Genomic DNA, 7,450 nt, shown 5'->3' with positions numbered 1-7,450 from the left:
CGTAGAGCACGATTTTTCAGTTATACATGAACATACATATATTCATTGTCACATTCTTTTTCACTGTGAGCTACCACAAGATCTTGTATATATTTCCCTGTGCTGTACAGTATCATCTTGTCTATAGGCATCAGTCATTCTTAAAGCTCACCACGTAATTCTTACGTGTGGCCAAGGTTGTGCACCACCTCCTAGGAGTCTAGGAACTATGTACTGATAGATATTTATACATGTTATTAGGAGTAATTTGATTGTGAAAACAAGGAATGGAAGAGCTGATCTGAGTACGTTGTCTTTCTTTAGCTTCTAACATGGGAGAAGGCCCTAGTATCTATTTATTTAGTGACTACTTACTGAAATCTCTCCATTTGCAGGACGGCACAGGTGACGTGACAGTCCTCACTCTGAAGCAGAGAGTTCAGTAGGAGATGCAGGATGGGGACATGTATCTAAAAGGGCCACAGAAGTCACCCACTGAGTGTTTGTGGATCATCCTCCATGGCCACAGCCAGACTTGTATTCCGGAGGCTACTGTGAAGCAAAAAAAAAAAGTTTTGTATTTTCCTTTAATCCCACTGCATCTCTCTCTTTGGAGGCATTTTTATTTTAACAGCACTTTCATGAAAAAAAATAATTTAAGTGAGGTCTCGGAGCAAGCAAGGGTTGAATTGTCACGTGGTCAAGACACAACAAAAACTGGATACATAGAGAGCAAACCCAGAAATGTGAAAGGGTTTTCTGATATTTTCCCCAGCCTTTAGAAGAACAGAACATAAATGGAAAATATCTACGCTATGTAAAAATATCACCGAAGAATCCAGTCAATTCAGTGAAAGAGGAACTATAATCCCTTCCCCCCAAATCCGACATGAGTAATTTTGTGTATTTAGACTGAAAAAAAATGCTTATTTTACTTTATATTTTAGTTTCTTTGTTTGGTGAAGTTTATTTAAAATAGAAAGAAGGCAATGGAGTCTACTTCAATTCGTAGCCATAAAAAACTTGAGTGTGGTCGAGATGGTCAGTCTTTCTGGAAAGCAATTTCTCATCGAGAAAATGTAAGAATTCTCTCCCTCAAATATTGAAGAAGTCTACATTTTAATTAAGTAATATTAGATAGAATACCATGAGATCCATGGATGAAAGGTGTTCTGAGAGCCAATAATTTTTTTTTTTTTTATTCTTATGTCTGTCCTGGAAGACCTAAGAGGGTTGATTTCTTTCTGTTCCCATTCTGTCCCATTCTTTCCAAATAATGGTTGGTTCAAACATGCTGGCACCACGGGGAAAAGTTACAGCCAGCTGGGAACTCTGCTTGACACTATGTCTTCTCTTTCTTTAGTCTTTAAGCTTCAGCCTATACATTCCCTGCTGTTTGGATATGTAATCCAGCAATAAGAATTAAAGATTTTCACTTTTTCTCTCTCTCTCTCTCCTTAATTAACATCCTATTTCACTTATTACCATGACCAGATTTTTTTTTTAGAAAACAGAATTTGCAATTAAACCGCATAGTTATGAAATTTTTAGGAACAGGGATGATGATGTTTGCATGAACTCCAAAGTTCCAGCTGTTGAAACATGTGAGACTCTGTGCAAATGGGAGCAAAGGGCTGGGCCGCGTGAGACAGGTATGTGGCTGGGGTGGCTCCTGGTGCTGAGAGGCACTGGGGTCAGTGCCCTCTGCACTGACTTGGAAATTCAGATTCTGAGTTTAGCTCTCCTCTTTTTTTAACATATTTTTAAAAATATTTTAATCAAGGTACTGGGGATTGAACCCAGGACCTCGATCATGTTAAGCATGAGCTCTGCCCCTGAGCTGGTCCCACCCTCACTTAGTTCTCTGCTTGACAATGAGATTGCCCTGAAGATTTAAAACTCATTTCATGGACTGAGTTTTAAAACCAATATTCTTTTTAAGATGTTCATAGATTTAATAAATGTGCAGGCTAAAAAAATAGAGGTTACAGGCAATGTTATACATCAGATTGATCTGAATTTAAGTTTAAAAAAAATGATTGCATTCATTTTTTTCCTGTTAAACTTTTAAGACAGGTAAATTCCAGTTATCTATATTGAATTTCGTATTCAGTGTTTCTTATGCTCAAAAACAAGTCTTTTTCTCTATGACTCTAGGTCTTTCACGTCCCCCCAATTCCCCCAACTGTCCCCATATACACTTCCGTCCCCCAGCCCACCTTACTTCTGTTAAATACACACCCAAGACTCTGAGTCTGTCTCCATTATTGCAATGGAGAAGAGAAAACACACTTTTTCTCCAAATGCAGGGAACCGCTGTTAAAAATGCCTTGCAAGTCTACAGTTAGAATCTGGTACCGTCAAAACAGTTTACAACTTGAAAGCTCCAGCGAAATAGGGCATACAGTAAAACAAAAGAGAGATTTCCTTGTGAAGAAATTATTGTGAAAAGAACACAGTGGTTCTAAAAGACCAAGAAAAGGACTTCAGTAACTTAGGAAATTTCAATCTTTATGAGCAAGTTTATTGAGTATTTATGCAAATGAATTATGCATTCAGAGAATCGCAGATACTGGAAATGCCATCACAGAGATTTAAGACTGTAATCTGATGAGCCAAGTCTTTGTTCTTCCCAATTTTCTATCACAGTTTTGTCTTCTTGAAGATTTACAAGAACAGAATGCATATGCTTGACCAAAGAACACAAGACGTCTCCCATATCGCACCATAATGCAACATCATCATGGCTGCATGCCATGGGTCTATTTTTATGCCCTTGAACATGTGTTTTCTGATCTCATGTGAAACCTGAATGTCTTCCTCTGCCTTATTTTTCTGTGTGGCTGTAACCTTCCTCACTTGGATTTCTCCGTACTATTTTTGATTCAGTCAGGGTGAAAGCTGATCCAAGTTGGAAGAGAGAATTTGTAGAATGAGCTCCACCAGCCATTGATGTGTCATGGTAGTTCTATCAATAATATTTGTACCAGAAAAGCACAAATGTTAATCAAAAAAAGAAAAAAGACATATAGTCACAACACACTAATTTCTAAATTTGACTTTAGTAATCTGACTTTGCTGTGTCACTCAGGATAAACTTCGATTTGGGATAAGCAGACTAATGATGCTGTCATGTAAATTAGGCAACAAACGCCATTCTAAACTTTCCACAATCTAGACTCAGCTTAACATATTTCGATCACTCAAATTAAAGCAAGACAAAATGGAAAAAAAGAAAAAAGTGTGGAAATAAGGCATGCACTGCAAAACAGTATACATAACTTGTAGTAACAGTGTTAGTAAAATTCAAAAACTCTTGTAAATAAAGCAGGACAGAGGGTGGCTTTTGGTTTTATTAAATGTAGGAAGAGCCAGCTTTATTTACAAAAGAACAAAGGAAGGCAGAGAGGGAGGGAGAGAGAGAGAAAGCGAGGAAGAGTGGGAGGAAGGAAAGAAAGATGGAGGGAAAGAGTCGAAGGAGAGGGGAAGACAGTGGACAGAATTTCCACGGAATTCTCCCTGGTAAATAATATACTTAGTCCTTCGATCAGAGCCGATGAGATTACAGAAGTTGTCATCTAAAAGGTCTTGGGCTATAGGCCATTAATATAAAAACTTTACATCTAAATGTGGCTCCAGAACTAATGTCCTAAAACCAGTGATTGTTCAATCACTTAAACATGTGTGTGACTTGACAAATGCGGGTTGTGGGTAAGGATGGAGCACCCTGTGGTGTCAGGAAGGACTGAGATAAGAGACTCTTAATGCTGGAGAAGACAGTGCGGTGCCTAGAGCGCTGGGCTGCGAGCTTTCATTTTTAAATACTATTCTACAAGCATAGAAGTAATTCAATATTTGGATTGATTCACTTGCCTTATTCACTATAAAGGGTCCTTTGCCACAGCACTAAATGTCTTTTTCTTAAAAACCAAAGGGGTTTGTTTAATAAACAAACAGACAAAACATCCAGGATGTCGCTTTTTAGCGTATAACGTGCTGTTTTCTCCATCAAACAAATTGATCTCTCCTTGATGAATGAAATCCCTTTAGGCCTTGATTACACTGACATTTGGAGAATCAGTTTCCCAAGGCAATTTACTGCTAGAGATATGAGTTTAGTTCACACTTTATTAGCCTTCCAATTTGTCTAATATTTTCCATTATTATCTGTACCTTACTTTCAGCATGTCCTCAGATTGCTTAATGTATATAACACGTGTGTGTGTGTGTGTATGTGTGGATGTTAAAAGTTATAAATGTTATCCTGATGACATTGAGGGTTTGGAGTATTTTTTTGTTGGTTACCATGTCATTTAAAGCAACGTTCATTATTAATGTGTAAAAATCTTCAGCTGCATCGATAGTACATAACCTTAATCGCTTCAGGGAGATACATCAGTGTCTCTTAAACAGACCGGATGAGTTTGTCTCAACAATGGAGAGTCATCCCAAATGAGCAAAACTCAAACTAAAAAAACAAGACAAATCAACAGAACAAGGAAACAAACAAAATGTCCACTATCTATAGGATGGTAAATATTAAGCAAATCTGAGGATGGCGGCAAGGATAACGAGCTGGTCCACTGCGGCACTCACTTCCCTGGAAAGGAAAATGGCTCCACTTACTCTTCCAGAGTGTATTTGTACCCTCTGCGTCCACTGACCCCTCCTGTCCTATTCCTGGCATCCAAAGCACAGTGTGGATAGATGGCATTTCCTTGTGGAGACATTGACGGTTGCATGAATAAGGGATGTGAATCTTTGCTGGCGTGACAGAGAGACTGAAGACAGAGTAGGACCTTCTAAAAAATAACTATATTCTCTGTACTGGTTATATCTCACTGTGCAGCCAGTTACCCTTAAAATCGAATAGCTGAAAACAATGAACATTCCTTTTCTCACAATGTTGGTGGGTCATGAATCAGGGTCTCACGTCGCTGGGGGGCCTGTGGCTCAGAGTCACTCCCAGGGAGCCATCCAGAGGTCGGCTGCAGCTGCGTTCATTTCAGGCCTTGAGGAGGAGGCGATCCACGTCCAGGCTGGCGAGTGGCTGTCAGCAGAATTCAGCTCCGTGCTGGTTGTTGGACTGACGTCTTCAGTTCATTGCTGACTACTGACCAGACCGCATGAGCACCTCCGTGGGCCAGCTCCCAGCACGTGAACTGGCTTTGCCAGAAAAAGAAAGAGAGAGAGACACACAAGCAAGACACAAGTCAGCCTTTTCTGAAATTGTAATTTAATTTCAGAAGTGACATCCTATCACCTTTACCATGCTCTGTTCAAGATTCTCTAGAATTATCACTGCCCTGAGACCAATGTTAAACTGATGTATCAGTTTGGAGGATGTGCAGGCTTGTAGCTAACGCAGATTTGAAATCCAAAGTTTAAAAATTCTCTGAGTAGAGTTTTATTTTCTATCCAGAGGTCCAACCAAGAAAGACTGGCATTTTCTCATCTCTCTGTGGAATAGAGAAGAACAAATCTGACCCCATATTAGATCTGTTCCCTTAGCTGTAACCCTGTGCTCTGTTTCCTGTGCTTGGTCATGCTGGTTCTGCACCTTTTGTAAAAGAATGTTGCCTAGAGCCTGAAATACACAGGGTAGCCATTCTCAAGGCTCTGACCTTTAAAGGCATAGCATTTTCCCATTCATCTAGAGTTAAAAAGTTGCAGAATAGAAAACAACATTTGTCTTATTGGAGATTTTTCAGGAACACCACCACCTGATGGATGTGGACAGCTGCAAGAACAAAGGATTCCGACATCAAGAAGTTTGCACCAACCAACCACATCCCCTACCCTTTTTAGTATAAAAGGAGCCTGAATTCTGACTTGGAGAAGACGGTTCTCCAGCATATTATCCCCCCATCTTCCTGGTCTGCTGCTTCTTCAAATAAAGTTGTTATTCCTTGTCCCAGCACCTCGTCTCCTGATTTATTGGCCTGTCATGGGGTGAGCAGAAAGAGTTTGGACTTGGTAACAAATGTTCCTGGATAGATTCTTTCTGGTTCTTCCTCCCTCTGACTTTTCATTGTCCCAGCTTTAGGCTGAGTGTCAGTTCCAGCTCCCTGCCTTGCATGGGCCTAAGGCTTGAACTTTCATTCATTCCTAAGAAGATTCAAGTCCGCGCTGGATTTCTGAATGGATCCTGGCATTGGCATCCCCACGCCCATCACCCAGCAGCCACAGCCCAGCTCTGGTTTCCAGACCACTTTTTGCTTATGAGTCTAAGGATTTCTTTTGTTTTCAGTTTAAACAGATACTTGTTGTGTTTAGCTACCAAGCCTAATTGCTCAGATCAGGAGTGTTTTCAGATATTAATGCCCCAAAACCCCACTGTCGTCCTTTTTATCTTCTTGGTAACTAAATCTCTCATTCTGCTTCTCTTTTACTGCTGTTGTAACTGCCATAATGTTCCCTTATATTTTGTACCCAAATGTCCCCAAAGGAAGAAGGTGATTCTGTTCAATATAGCATTCAATACAGAATGCTCTGTGAGGCAGAGTTCATGCCAGGTCCCTCATAACCTGCTTCCATCAGTGTTTCATTTTAGTCTGTATCCTTTGGCCAAGGTAGAGGTTTGTGGCCTAATCAGTTACAGACCACGATGTAAAGAATGACGCATTATAGACGGGGAATCACTTTTGAACAACTTTTCTAGAAAGGGGGTTTTGGTACAACAAACATTGAGACTCTCTGGGAATTTTCACTATAATTTAGTGCTTAATTAATTGATGCTCTCTAATTATTTAGTGTGTATTTTTCTTATCTCACTAAGCAGGTATTTAGCAGGAGTGATCTTTTATCAGCACTGTTGCATTTATTTTGATACCCACATTTGGATAAGCTGACCAGTTAGGTAGGAGGAATATTAGGGAGTGTAACGAGTTCAAGACAAGTCAAAATGAGTGTGTAAAGACAACAGGGCACGGAGAAGTCAAGGCCGGGTTATTTAGGGAAAAAGGGTATGTAATTACAAGAATATGGAAGGAGGAAGAAGAAAAAAAAATATTTCAATGTGCAGGAAAAATATGGTCTTCTGTTAAAAAGAAGAACCCAGATAATGACCTAAGAGGGATTACAGGAAATAATCATATAAAAATGCGTGACAGAAGAAGAGGGGGAAGGTTGGACGAGTACATGTGAGTCACACCCCTACACGCAGCAAGTCCTAATGCAAAGTATTTTGTACAGAAAAAATAAGTGGATATAAAATAATTTTTACAAATATTTATCTGGAGAAAAAACAAATATCCTTGATAAATGAAGTAAAGGATTCCCCAGTTTAATCTTCTATGAAGCGAGGGGAAAAATGCCTGAAACTCTCCTGCATAAATTAAGTGGAGTGGAAAGTGCTGCTAATGACATTCTGTGATTAACTTTTAATCATAAATCGTAGCCTCAAAAGTTCAAAACATCCCCCATTGTAGACAGAAAAACACGTAAGTTTTCCAATCTGAACGCACAGGCT

This window comes from Camelus ferus, chromosome 25, assembly GCF_009834535.1.
Source record: "Camelus ferus isolate YT-003-E chromosome 25, BCGSAC_Cfer_1.0, whole genome shotgun sequence".
In the NCBI taxonomy this organism is placed as follows: Eukaryota; Metazoa; Chordata; class Mammalia; order Artiodactyla; family Camelidae; genus Camelus; species Camelus ferus.
The sequence above is the reverse complement of the archived record's forward strand: the minus strand, read 5'-3'. Positions refer to the sequence as shown.